General features: G+C 42.8%; 1 protein-coding gene across 3 annotated transcripts in view; it reads left to right on the top strand.

The window, feature by feature from the left end:
• The window catches only part of GALNT10 (polypeptide N-acetylgalactosaminyltransferase 10), a 230,323-nt gene that overhangs the window by 71,323 nt on the left and 144,261 nt on the right, over nucleotides 1–14,739 (top strand). The gene's annotated exons all lie outside the window — the stretch shown is intronic.

Here is a 14,739-nt window from a genome sequence, read left to right as displayed (position 1 = left end):
TTTCTTTCTTTCTTTCTTTCTTTCTTTCTTTCTTTCTTTCTTTCTTTTTCTTTCTTTCTTTCTTTCTTTCTTTCCTTCCTTCCTTCCTTCCTCCCTCCCTCCCTCCCTCCCTCCCTCCCTCCTTTTCTCCCTTCTTTCCCAGTACATTTGCTGGATTATGTCTTAGGGTTGGTCATTCCAGATTGATATTCTTAGTTAGGCAGTGAGCTCTTTCTCTCTGCCATCTTTTATTTATTTATTTATTATTAACATATAATGTATTATTTGTTCCAGGGGTACAGGTATGTGATTCATCAGTCTTACTCTCTCTGTCGTCTTTTAATCAGTGAAGAAATCCTTCCCCAACTCATGCCTCTAACCCCAACTAATTAATACCTGCACAGTGGTTCTATCCTTGGACCAGTGCCTCGTAAGGAAAATCAGACCACCGAGATTGGCACAGACTCACCAACATATACTGGTTAATTATGTGAAGGAAATATGGTAGCTTTATCAAAATTTGGGCCCTGGCAACATGGCAAATGGGGAAAAGAGCTCTTAGGTAAGCAGTTCTAATGCTTGCTACAATAAGGAGTGTTGTGATTCATTAATTATATCTCTCACAGACATAGGGCAGAGATACAATGTCTTGTCCTGTATTCGTTGCACCTGGTACAACCCTTTGGTTAAAAGAAAAAAAAAATGCTTTCATATCTCTTGTCTCTACTGTTACTCAAAACTATCCTTGATGTAGGCAGTTCAGACACTCTCATCTTTATTTTATAGTAGTGACATGGAGACCCAGAGAGGCAGCTGGAATCACACAAGATCACACAGCTAAGGATGGCAAAGCAGGGTTTCCTGACTGTGGATCTTGTATGCCTTCTACTTTCCCATACTTTACAGCTCTGGTAGTCTGGCTGAAAACCAGATTTCTTTTCCAGGAGAGGGACACTAAAAAGGAAGCTGGGAGGTTACCAAGGCTAAACCTTGTCAGTATCATAGTCTGGTCAAGACCTTATCCTCTAGGGAGCCTTTCTTCCTCTTCCTCCTCCCCCCCCGTTTTACCCTTACCCCCCTCTTCCAGCCTCCTCTGCTTCTCCTTTAACAGCTTTATTGAGACATAATTTACATACCATAAAGGTCACCCTTTTTAAGTTCAGTTCAGTGGTTTTTAGTGTGTTCACAGAGTTGTACATCTACCACCACTAAAAGTCTTCCTTTCTTTTTTTTCTCTTTTTTAAAGATTTTATTTATTTATTTGACAGAGAGAGCGAGCACAAGCGGGGGAGCTGCAGGCAGAGGGAGAGGGAGAAGCAGGCTCCCTTTGAAGCAGGGATCTCCACACAGGGCTCGATCCCAGGACCCTGGGATCATGACCTGAGCTGAAGGCAGATGTAAAAGTCTTCCTTTCTTAGTACCCCTTCTAATTTTGCTTCTGGAGTGGAGAGGCTGACAGAGGAAGAGGCTGGTGATGGCTTCCTGAGGTCCTAGATCTACTCCCTTCTTGGGGGCAGCAAATGCAGATTCCTAGAGGGGCTCTGGGGGCCAGTTGCATGAGCAATCCCTGCCAAGTACGAGAGTGGGGCAGGTTGGGAAGAGAGCAGATGGTTGGAGAGCATGTCCCCCCTCCCCATCTTGAGGGGCATCCACTGGCAACTCAGCGTCTGCCAACTGCTGCCATGTAAGAACATAGGGCTAGGTTGCCAGGCCTTGTGGTTATTCAAAAGAAGCTGGACATCTGGATCTTTAAAAGAACTTTCTGGATTTTTAGTAGTTGGCAAGATATGTTTGTATTGTTTTAAACAGGGATGTGTGTTGTCCCTTGTGGACTGGAGGTGACTTTCAACCTCCAGTTTGAGACTTCTTTTCATTGATTTGATTTATCTCATTTTATTTCATGTATTCCCATTTATTTTGCATTCATTTCTTCCTTGTAGTTATTATTATTTCATATTACCAAGTAGGGGAGGTTTTCTCAGTGCGCAGTAGGGGCCAGCTGTTGGAAACTGAGGGCCAGATCAGCCCCCAGAAGTTCCATTAGTGGAATATAATTGTGTTCTTCAATGGGAAGACTAAACAGTGCTGTGGAAGAGAGTGGATTGGTGATGCACTTGATCATCAGATATCTGGTTCACATATTTATCTTCAAGCACAGTCGCACTGTTTGGACAGGATGGCTTGACTTCCCCCTTGTTTCATCTTTCACTACAGATGTTTTCGATGTTAGCACTTCTGCATGGGCTTCAACCGCCGACTCCTGAACCCAGATGCTGCCATCCTCCCCCACTCCCTTATCTGTGCCCTAGCAAAGGAAAGAAAGAACCCTGTTAGGGCAGTACTTCACTGTGCCATCCGGTATCTCTCTGGTTTTTATACAACCCTGTGCAGTTATCACTCCCATTTTAGACATGTAGAAATAGAAGCTCAGAGAAGGTTAGCAGTTGCCCAAGGCTGTTTATCTGGTCAGTTGCAGAGTCAGTTTCAAATCCTATTTGCTGAACTTCAATACCAATTTCTTTTGACTTCTTTATGCTTTCTTGCCCTTATGACTGTACTTTGTTTTTTAAGATTTTATTTATTTGAGAGAGAGAGAGAGCACATGCACACAAGCAGAGGGAGGGGCAGAGGGAGAGGGAGATAATCTCCAAGCAGACTCTGTGCTGAGCGCGGAGTCTGACACGGGGTTCAATCCCATGACCCTGAGATCATGACCTGGGCCTGAAACCAAGAGTCAGACGCTTAACCCTGAGCCACCCAGGTGCCCCCGACTATCCTTTTATCTGAGTAGAATTGTCTGACCCTGGATCTAAAGTTGAATTTTAGAGGTTAGAAAGCCCCACTTCATCTCTGCCTTCCTAATAGTCTCTATTTTTTTAAAAAAAAGATGTTTGTATTAGGACCCTTTTGGTTGCAAGTGACAGAAATTCTTCTCAAATGGGCTTAAGCAAAAAAGGGACTTTATTGGAATATGTAAGTAGAAAGACTGGAGATGTACTGCCTTCAGGTGTGGCTGAATCCTGGGGCTGAGAGGTCTCCTGCGATCTCTGCTCGGAGCTGGGTTGCTTCTCCTCGGGCTGGCTCTCCCCTACATGGTGGCAGGAGGCCGCCCAGAGCTCCAGGCTTCCTTCCTTCAGCTTGGTAGCTCCAGCAGAAAGAGAAAGGCTCTTTTTTGATCTTTTTATTCAAAGTCACTGAGCCAATCTCTGTGTCGACTCTGGGCCATGCACTTGTCTTTAAGCCTTCTATGGTTGTCAGGATGATACCATACACTTTGTATGGGTCAGGCCTCCACTTGTGGAACTGAGAAAGAAGCCAGCCTCCCTAAACCCTGTGAACGGATGCTGGGAGAGGGCTGGCTCCTCAAGGTGAGGGTGTAGGTTCTAGAAAAACAAAGGAATGAAGACCAAGAAGACAATTGCCTGCCTTTATATTTAAAACAACAGATATTTTAATGTTTATTGAGTTTCTTGAGGACCAAAAAAAAAAAAAAAAAAAAAACACTCTTAACAGGGATCCCTGCTTTCCAAGAAAGAAGGGCCAAATGCAGAATTTTAATACTGCTTCAAAAACAGGTTATCTGTTATCAGCAGTTCAGATATTCTCCTTAAGAAATAAAAGAACCATGGGGACATTTGCCAAACCCACAGTTTTCAAAATAGAAAAAGAAAGGGCAGGCTTTATTTTCCCATGCATAACTAATATATGTACATGCCAGTTTCCTGAGGTCTTAACACAACTTCCTGCTGGAGCAGTGCTTCCTTTATCTGACATCATTAGGCAGCAAGGTTTTCTGGATGAGTGAGGTTCTGCAGATGTATTTGTGTTTTTAAGCTTTAAATCTGTAAAAAAAAAAAAAAAAATTTTAAAGCACTTCTTTGTACTAACAGCATACACTGATACAATGAATATAAACATTTCCTAAGCTATTTATACACTGTGCTTCTAGAAGTTAGGGTGTACACCAGTAGGTATGAGAACCCACAGAATTAACATGACCCTTCTTTTCTGGACATGATTTGGGGGTGGGCGACTGTATAAATGACTGTAACATTTATATGAAAATAATCATGAGTACATTAAGGAACAGAATGCAAAATTCTCATGAATTTTATGGGTGAAACCAGCGTTGATTCCATCCCCAGCCAGTTTCCGTCTTTCCCTCCCCTCCCCCTTTTGCCTCTTCACCAGTGTGTCCAAGCTGCAGTGCTTTCTTCTTCAGTGTGTATTGTCTTGAGCTCTTGTCCGTCACCCCTTGGTCTTTACTTTATTCTAGGAATAATGGAGCATTGCCAGGAAAAGCCAGACAGTCAAGCTTTTTAAAATGAATAACATTAGGATTCACACATAGACCTAAATCAGACTTGGCATAACAGGGATTCTGTTATTTTTCTATATATATTTTTCATATTTGAAGATCAATCCAAAATTCCAATTATATTTCTCTCAGATGGTGATTTTTTAAAAATTAGATTTAGTTTGGAAACTTCTTTTTTTACTTTTTATTTTGAATAATTTTAGATTTACAAAAAATATTGCAAAAATATTCCTTTGTACCCTTCACCCAGCTTCCCCAATGTTGACATCTTATACAACCATAGTACAATTATCTAGACCATGAAACAATATTATTATTTTTTTTAGAGAGGGGGATGGGGCAGATGGCGGGGGAGAGAAGGAATCTTAAGCAGACTCCACACTCAGCTTGGAGCCAGATCCAGGGGTCAGTCTCACAACCCTGAGATCACAACCTGAGCCAAAATCAAGAGTCAGACACTCAACCAACTGAGCCACCCAGGTGCCCCATGAAATGATGTTATTAACCAATCTACAGACCTTATTTGAGCCTTGCCATTTTTTCCCACTAGTATTCTTTTTTCTGTCCCAGGATCCCATATTACATTTAGTTGTCATATCTCCTTAGTGTCCTCCAATTTGTGACATTTCTTCAGTCTCTTCTTTTGTGTTTCATGACCTTGACACTTTGAAAAGAATAACCAATTATTTTGTAGAATGTCCCCCAATTTGGGTTTGTCTGATGTTTCTCACACATGTGGGTAAGAACACCATAGAAATGACAGGTGCCTTCTCAGTGCATCATATCAGAGGTACATGGTGAGTTATTACCCACAGTGTTAAGATGATGTATGTCAGGTCTCTCCAATGTAAAGGTACTATTTTTCCCTGTGCAGTTAGTATTATCTGGTAGAGAGATACTTTGAGACTAATATGAATGTCCAGTTGTAGGACATTTTTCTTGAAAGGATGTTTTTATGTTAAAGCCTGGCACTGGGGTGCCTGGGTGGCTCAGTCGGCTAAGCAGCTGCCTTCAGCTCAGGTCATGATCTCAGGGTCCTGGGATCGAGCCCTGCGTCGGGCTCCCTGCTCAGGGGGAGTCTGCTTCTCCCTCTCCCTCTGCCCCTCCCCCTAGCTTGTGCTCTCTCTCAAATAAATAAATAAAATCTTGAAAAAAAGAAAAAGAAAGAAAGAAGGAAGGAAGGAAGAAAGGAAGGAAGAAGGAAGGAAGAAAGAAGAGAAGAGAAAGCCTAGCACAGAAAACAGGTAGAAGTGAGTTGTTTCCATTGAAATGGATGGACGTAGGATGGGGTTGGCAGCCCAGCAGTCTCTACCTCCTTCCCTCCCTAACATAACCCCTGGTCACCTCTGTTGAATGATAGGCCTCTGTGGAATGCTGTTTGAAAATCATGGCTCTGGACTGTGGTTTTTGGCTTTTGGCTTTTATGATACTTACATGTGCAGTGGGAGCCCCTGTACTCAGAGTATTCCACAGGATGGTATTCTTTCAAACTGAAATTAGCAAAATTAGATTTAACTTAAACAGCATGAAGTGTAACTGATGCCAATCAGCAAACATTTATTTAGCATCTTCTGTGTGGCAATTACTGCACTAAATCCAGGGAATATAAAATTCAGAGAACACAATCCCTGCCCATTAATCTTGTATCTTGTCTTTCAGAACAGTGAGAACTTTATAATCTAGACTGAAGGAAGAACCATGATGGAAGAAAACAAACGAAAAATATTTGGCTTTTTTGGGGAAAGATACTTGAGGTTTGGGGGTTGTGTTTTGAGTGAGTAAAGAAGCCACTTTGACCTGAGTGGCCATCATGTCTTGGTTAAAAGCAATTACTTTCCTTCTGAGAAGCATGTTTACTTTAGTGGGGGAAAAAAAAAGAGAAAGACCATTCTAACCCCCTTAGCCCCCCAAAAAGGAGCCACCCATTGGTGCCTTTGAGTCTCCTTCCCATATTTGAAAGACTCCAAATTCTTGTCCTTCATGGATGAGGTGTTTGAGCTGTCCGTAATTACATTATTATTCCAGACACTGTCTGAACGCTTCTTGCTGAGGAGGGAGGATTAGGCCGAGGAGGGAGCGTGCAGCCAGTCATCTGCCCCACGCCTGGCAAAGGAGATTATGCCTCTGGAAAGGAGGTTTCTGGCTGAGGCTTTGTTACTTAATTAGTCTCCTGTCTCTTTTCCCTTTATGACAGTGGCAGGAACCAGGACGCACCCCCATTTAGATGAATGCAAATGCCTCTAATGAGGTTTTATAATCGTTCATTTTAAACAAATCAGAAAATTGTCAAAACCACTGGAGTCACAGGGAATTCAGGGGTAGGAAATAACTTTTAAAGGCATATGTTTCTCAAGGGAGTAAGGTAGCAAATACCATCTCTTTAAATTCTGTTTAACATGAAGCCTTTATTGACTGTTCATGATGGTTCTGCACAATTTAATGCTCTTTTAAGTGAATATTATTTAGCTTCTTCGTGCAAGTCAATGTGGACTTGTGGATCTGTAAATTTAGATGCTGATCACAACCAGAAGTCAATGTATAAAACGGTTACAATTTAATTAACTGGTAATAGATCTTATGCAATGTCAGGTTAAAGGGAATGTATAAATATTGCTTTATGAACCAGCCTCTGCAGAAAGTGTAGACACCGGCCATTCTCTCTCCTCTCCTTCTCATGGGAAGAGTTATGGGATGGCTCTATTAACTGCCAAGGAGTATGAGGTGGGGTGGAGGGGGGTGCTCATTATTAAACAGCTGTGTCCAGCCAATCAGCCTTGAAGAGTTTGACTTCAGAGTCAATAAAGATTCCTGACACTGTTAATTTCATTTTATGAGACACCACTGAAATGCATCAATTCATGCTTTGTCTTTGTCTTTTGATGGAGAAATGAATAGAGAAAGTTTTGAGAGCTCATTGAGTAGATTTGAGCAAAAGAGCAAGCATTAGTTCAAGCTGTTCACCTTGCAGGTGGGGAAACAGAGAAACTGAGCCCCAGCAAGAGGGGGACTGGACTTTTAGCACTGTCCAAGAGTGCTACATGCAGCTGCTGAAGCCAAGGACCTCAGGGAGTTTACTCAAAATCTAACGTGCCTTAGCAGCCTTGCCCTGATTTCTTGTCTCTTTAGGAGATGAGGCCCGTGGGCACTGGTATTCATTCACTGGGCAGCTCTGTGTTAAGCACTGAGGGGAAAAGCGTTCTGTTGCCCTTCCTCCACCAGCAAAGTAGGCCCCAGGTGAGAGCTTTATTCCTACTACCTGAAGCATATCTGCTCCACCCTAGAAGACCTCGAAGAGCCCTGCGTGAGGACTAGGAGTCACGTGGTCCGTGAAGGCCACCTGAGGCCAACCATGAGCCCAGATTCGAGGCCCCTGCATGGACTTCCTGCTCACATTTTGTTGTTGTAGCTCATTTACTCATCCTCCCCACCCAACTAAAAGCTCAGGAGGGAAAAATCCTTCTTATCTAGCTCACTGTTGTGCACCCAGGGCCTAGCACACAGCCCCTGGTGCACGGTGGGTGCTTCGTGATGATTCAAGAATGAGTGAATTCACCTCAGATCTGTAAACCTTCACCTGCAAAATGGGCGTGATCCCTTGTTCCCTGTCTACCCCATGAGGGGACAAGTGAGCTGACACTTGTGGAAGAGCTGTAAGGCGCCACACCAAAGTGAAGAGTCACTAGCATTGTTGCGAGGCCGCAGCCGTGTTGCATTAGCTCTTCTTGCTACGATCACCCTTTGACAAGAGCACATCTGAGTTATTGGCCAGTAACGTGAACTGACAGTGTCGTGCCTAGGATGAGAGACTCCTAGCGATTAAAGAAACCTCACATGTGTTCCTCTCCCCCCACATTATAGATTAGGGAGGGCCCAGAGAGGTTGATCTACCTGCCTCATGTCATGCAAGGAATCTGTGGCTAAGCCAGGAGTAGGTCCCAGGGTCCCTGATCCTGTCCCCCCATAGCTCAGTGCTTCAAGTCTTCATTGCTGTTGGAGAAGCTGTGGCGAATTTAATTAGCTACAGTCTGAGATGTGATACATGTCAGAGCTCATTACTGTGGTGGAGCTGGTGGGTATGACTCCATAGTGCCATCCCCTGTTGTAGTTCAGTGCCCCCAATTAACTCCGGCACTCACAACAGCCCGGCCGGCAAACGTCATGGAAGGCCACTTCAAGGCAGGAGCCCAGATTCCTCAGTGCCCCCAGACATGCTCTCCTCCATCTCAGACTAACCTGCTGCTTTCCCTGAAATGCCTGCTGATGCCAAACAGAAGCCTTAAGGTGTCGAGAAGCATTTCCCACTTAAGAGTCACAAGATCATTTTGCTCGGCTCTGACCAAAAACCCGTACAAGGCTAGTGAGCTCATCAACCCAGAAACTGCTCCCAAGTTTTTGATGCAGTGAGCAAGAGAAAGGTGCTTTAGGACCCACCAGGATCAGGGATGAATACCTTCTCTGGACTAGACTCTGTTCTTATTCTAATTTTAATGTCAACATCAGGAAAGGCAAAAGAAGGTTGGGGAACAGGTCCAGATTAAAGAAAACAAGAGGAAATACAATGCAGATTCCCTGATTGGATTGTGGTTCAGGGAAAAGATAAGAGCACTTTGGAGACAGACGGTAACAAGTGTTGGTGAGGAAGTAGAGAAATTCGAACCCTCATGCATTCCTGGTGAGACTATAAAATGATACAGCTGCTTTGGAAAACAGTCCCTAGTTCCTCAAAAGGTTAAACACAGAGTTACCCATGTGACCTAGCAATTCCACTCCTAGCTGTCTACCAAAAGAAATGAAAACATACTTCCACACAAAAACTAGTACGTGGATGTTCGTAGCAGACACAGGGTGGAAACAACTCAAATGTCTATCAGCTGATTAATGGACATACAAAATTTGCTTTATCCATACTGTGGGAATATTATTCAGCTGTAGAAAGGAATGAAATACTGACCCATGCTTCAACATGGATGAACCTTGGAAACATGATGCTAAGTGAAAGAAACCAGCCACAAAAGGCCACCTATTATATGATTCCATTTATGTGAAATGTCCAGAAGAGGCAAATCCATAGAGACAGAACATAGATTAGTGGTTTCCAAGGGCTGGGGAGAGGAAAGAAATGGGAAGTGATTGATAATGGTACAGAGTTTCCTTTTGAGGTGATGAGAATGATCTAGAATTAGTGGTGAAGATGGCACAATTTTGTGAGAATATTAAAAACCCATTGCATTTTACCATTTAAAAGGGTGGATTTTATGTTGTGTGAATTATATACCAGTTAAGAAATTAATAAAAATAACTTGGTTGGGGGGCACCTGGGTCACTCAGTTGGTTGGGCATCTAACTCTTGATTTCGGCTCAGGTCATGATCTCAGGGCCCTGGGATGGAGCCCCACATCAGGCTCTGTGCTCACCAGGGAGTCGGCTTGAGGATTTCTCTCCCTCGCCTTCTGCCCTTCTACCCTCTCTGACTCTCAAATAAATACATCTTTTTTTTTTAAGATTTTATTTATTTATTTGAGAGAGAGAGAATGAGAGACAGAGAGCGTGAGAGGGAAGAGGGTCAGAGGGAGAAGCAGACTCCCCGCCGAGCAGGGAGCCCGATGCGGGACTCGATCCCGGGACTCCAGGATCATGACCTGAGCCAAAGGCAGTCGCTTAACCAACTGAGCCACCCAGGCGCCCCTCAAATAAATACATCTTAAAAAAATAATAATTTGGGGGAAAATTTGAATACAGAGTGAGTATTGGATAATAGTTTATATCAGTGTGATAATGGAATTGTGATTATGTAAGGGAAAGTTCTTTTGCTTGAGAAATGGATGCTGAAGTACTCAGTGGTCAAGCATCATGATGTCTGCAGTTTATTTTCACATGATTCAGCAAAAAGCATATAGAGAGGTTGGTGAGCAAGTGTGATAAAATACTAAAATTGGTAAACCTAAGTGAAGGGTATACTGGTGTTCTTTTTATTATTTGTACAACTTTCCTATTGAAATTGCTCAAAATAATAGGTTGGCAAGTAACATTTTTTAAAGTGAGGTGGAAATGTTACAATACCAAGGGACAGAGACAAGTAAAAAGGCTTTTTGGCTGTCCCCCTTGACCCTTTAGTCTCTCCAGGACAAGGCTAAACAAACACTTGTTTCAGCCTTCCCTGGAGGAAATTAATTCCATTTCTGAGCAGTATAGGCCCCCTCTCAGCTCGTAGGGAGTGCCTGAAACCACAGCCAAACACTGCAGGCCCACATGTCATCTGCCAAAGAGGAGACTTTCTTCTGACCTCCAGTGGGCAGAAGTGACAGCCAAGAGAACCTCCACTCACAGCTCCTTCCCTGACCTTATTCCAGGGGTGGGGAGGAGTCCTGGTGAGCAGACTTTTATCTCTCTTCTCTAAGGGAAACACTGAAAAATAGTCAGCAAGTATAATTTCTGAAGACAAAGAGTCCTCAATGAGTTTTCCAAACCTTGCATGTCTTCCCTTGTTGGCAGTATTTATATTTTGGCAAGAGATATATGGAGCCTTCTGGTAACTTGTCCAGTCCCTTATTTCTTATCCCACTCCCCAACATATGAAAGAACCAGCAAAGGTCTCAGGTAGTCTTTAGGCTCATGAAGGAGAACTTGACCACATCACTTCCAGAACAAATGGCTAGAACCAACAGTGGAGAACATCAGACCTTGAAAGAAAGGGACCTCCTTGGAAGGTGTGTTGGAGCCGCTTTATTTCCTGATGTCAATGAAGCCTTCCATGAGAGAAATCACTGCTCTCACACCTTGTGCCCACCCTGGAAGTATATTCAGGAACATATACTGCAAAAGCTTTAAACCAACAACTGCTTTTATAGTCTGCAGACTGATTTTTCAATGTGCAGATTTGCTATAAATTTATAGAGTGTTTTGATTCTAAATTCACAATGTGCATCTTTAATGGCTCCAAGTTTGGATAATTTCATGCTGTTTATATCCTAGCAGCAATGGTTTGTGCATATTTCCCAAGCTATTACCCTCCTAGGAGAAGAGTGAACAACCTCCTTTTACAAAAGACAGTCCCATATGTCCTGGTTTAGTGTGTCTCTCTCCAAAGATCATTTTGTATTGAGATGCAAGGAGAGCATGACAGCTGGATGAGGCACCCACCCCAGTTTGTAGGCAGGTGGGTTTGTGGGTTTCCTGGATCCTCCTACCCGGCTCCCAGATGGCCCTGCATTTGAAAATCACCAATTAGGCACTTTGCAGTCACCTAGAGTTTTTCTACTAAGACATTTCTCAGCTTCATTAAAAACAACAACAACAACAACTTTGCCCACCTCCCTCTATTCCCATCAGGAAAGAACTTTTGTTATTAACGTGATGAGAGTCTTAGAAAAAGAGCCGGGAATTTGCTGTCCAGGAGTTCATCCTGAGATGGTAATCAGAAATGTGACATGGATAGGATGTTTACTGAAACTTACCCCAAAAAATTTTATTGTAGTAAAATATATATAACATGAAAAAACATAATAGTGGAAAATTGGAAGCAATTAAATGTCCAGCAGTAGGGGATATGATTCACCCATGTAATAGAATATAATGCACCCTTTGAAAAATACTTTCAAAGAACTTTTAATAATAGGAAATTTCTCTTGACACAATGACGGGTAAAGAAAGCTGTTTCCAGACTTCCAATTAGGTCTTCAGATTTCAGATTTCAGACACATGCACTGAAACAAGATAAAAAGGGTAACCACAGAATTATTAACAGTGGTTATTATTGGGTGGTGGGATTATGGAGGATTTTTTAAATTACATTTTTTATTTTGAGATAATTATACATTTCACATGTAGTTGTAAAAACATTACTAAGTCCTGTGCACCCTTTTTCCCAGTTTCCTGTATTTAAATTTTCTTCTCTGTGCTTTTCTCTTTTCAAAAAAAAAAAAATCTACAGTCAGGGAAAACACAATTAGGGACTCATTAAAAACAACAAATTTATCCATCCTTTTGGAGAACCTAACTCCAGATTGTAACTGATCTATCTTCCTTTTTCCTGGACACCATAGCCCATTGCCTGGCTTTTTGGTCCACCTGCTTAGCACCTGCTAATATGGTAGTTAATCAGATCTTTGCCTGTGAATGGACTTTCATGCAGTAGATTTCTTGTTGGAACAACAAGGCATACCTTCCAGAAGCATCAGTAAGTTTACTCAAAACTATTTGGAGAAGAAAGGAAAGAAACACATTACTTTTATAATAAAGTTAAATTAAGACATCCACATTGTGGAGAGGAAAGTAAGATTTGAGATACGATGAATAAGATAAAACAAAGTCACAGAGAAGCATTGCTAATGAACATTAAAGAAATGCTTCTTGAATTGAATCACGCCGTCTGGTGGATATCAGGGAACGCACAGCACTGTAGGAAATCATGGAGAAAGAGCATGACTGGAGTCACTCTCCTTAACTTCTGAAGAAAAGATTTAGATTTTCTCTTTGTCCTAGTGCCACCTCTTGCTGGAACGAACGCTACTGGGAGGTCAGGGGCCCTGGGTTGGATTCTTGACCCCAGCATTGACCTTTATGGTAGCCTGGCTGAACGTCCCATCTCTAGGCCTCCTTTTTCTTGCCAGCAGAATGAACTGTTCAGCCCCGAGCATCCCTATGGGCTGAGATGCTTAGGTCAGTCAGCGTGAAGCGTGTGACTTCCCAGGCTTCTCAAACCCCCTGCATCTAAGAAAGCACAATGCACAGTGAGCCTGCAAGGGCTTTAGCATCCTTAGAAGTTAGTCTTCATTGATTTGGGTCTTCCTCTGCCTCCTCATGACCCTTCCTGTCAACACCTCTTTTTTGTCATTAAAAAAAAAAAACTCAAGTGAAAGGTCGTAGAAACTGATTAAATGGAGACCCTCCTACCCCCCCTTTTTTTTTTAACTTTGTCTTTCCCCTAAAGATTATCCTGGGGATGTCAAAAGCAATTTTTATAGGCAAGTTGGTCTTTTACAAAAGGTGTGTTTGCAAAGCATGAAATTAACATTTTTGCTCAGAGCCAGATAATTGCTTAAAACGTGACTTTCAGCAAGTTTGTAGCTGGAGCAGTTATTAGCAAGGTCAGGTGCTTTATGCAGTAATGCAATTATCAGACGCCACCACCAAAGCCAACTTGGCCAAGCATCTTGCAGGGGAACAGGTGTTCATCCATGAGATCATTTCAGATGTCGGGAACAGCATAGTCCACCGATACCACAGTCTGCCAAACACTGCTGTATCGCAAGGCCACCCCACCCGTGGAGCTTCAGACTCCTACAAGCCCACTTGTAAGGTTACACCCCCAGAGGGGCTGAAGAAGTTCACCAAACAATGTCCAAGCACGAGAGGGGTGGCTTCCCCTTCAGACAAGACAGCACATTTGGATAGAACCAGATGCCAGAATCCAAAGGGAAGAGACAATAGAGCAGACAGATTTGGGCAAACAGCTTGCACATTTCAGTAGCAATTTAGGACATCCTTAAGTTCGTAAAGGTGACAAAAGAATATTAAGTTCTATCCAGGAAAATCTCCTTAAGGAATCATGTAGGTGTGTGATTTTGGATTTGCATTCTTATTGGTAATGTTAGGTGGTATAACAGGTCAACCCTGAAATGTCAGGGTTGTAACCCACAGAGATTTATTTCTCACTCACAAATTACACTCTGGCCTAGATCTCCAGAGTACTCCAGAAACAAGAGGTGGAAGATGGAATTATTGAGAGGTTCCCATGGAACTTAGTTAAAATTCATTTGGGAAAATATGAAGAATCTGAGATGTCTTATCTTTTTGTGGCTCAGATCCATGTTTGTGGAGAGAACATTCTCCCTTCCCTGTGCTCACCCACTGGCAAAGCTTATACTCTAAAACAAAGGGAACATATTTGAGATGTTTTCTACTGCCTGGCTGGGATCAAGTTTTGCAGAGTAAAGAGCACAAGCATTGGAGTCAGACAGACCTGAGTTCAAGTCCTGGCTTTACCACTTGCTATATTTGTGGCCCTGGGCAAGTTACCAAACCCTTGTAAAATTTTAGCTACTGTCTGCAACTTGGGGATAATAACTGTACCCACCTCAGAGGGTTGTTTTCAGGGTAAATGAGATCATACATCGAGAGGGCCTTGTTCCAGGGACTAGCACATAATTTGCACCCATTCATCCATTCAGTTTATTTAGTGGACAGTGTTTGAGCACCTTTGTGTCTGCTACACTGCTAGGTGAGCCAGAACAATGCTACCCCTGCCCTTCTGGAGCTTATCGTGCAGGCACAGATATATGCATTAATTAAAGAACCACTCCGAATAAAGGTCTGCTTGCTAACTTCATGCTCTGAAGAATAGGATCGCTGGGTCTGCCAGAAGCCTTGACTGAGAAGTCAGGGAGAGCTTCTCAGAGGAATGGCATCTGAGTTAACGTGCTCGAGTGGGACCAGGGTGTGAC

This window comes from Callorhinus ursinus, unplaced genomic scaffold (genome assembly GCF_003265705.2).
Source record: "Callorhinus ursinus isolate GAN/ISIS: 27379988/994484 unplaced genomic scaffold, GSC_fseal_2.0 scaffold3, whole genome shotgun sequence".
Classification (NCBI taxonomy): domain Eukaryota; kingdom Metazoa; phylum Chordata; class Mammalia; order Carnivora; family Otariidae; genus Callorhinus; species Callorhinus ursinus.
This window is presented reverse-complemented; position numbering and strand designations above follow the sequence as displayed.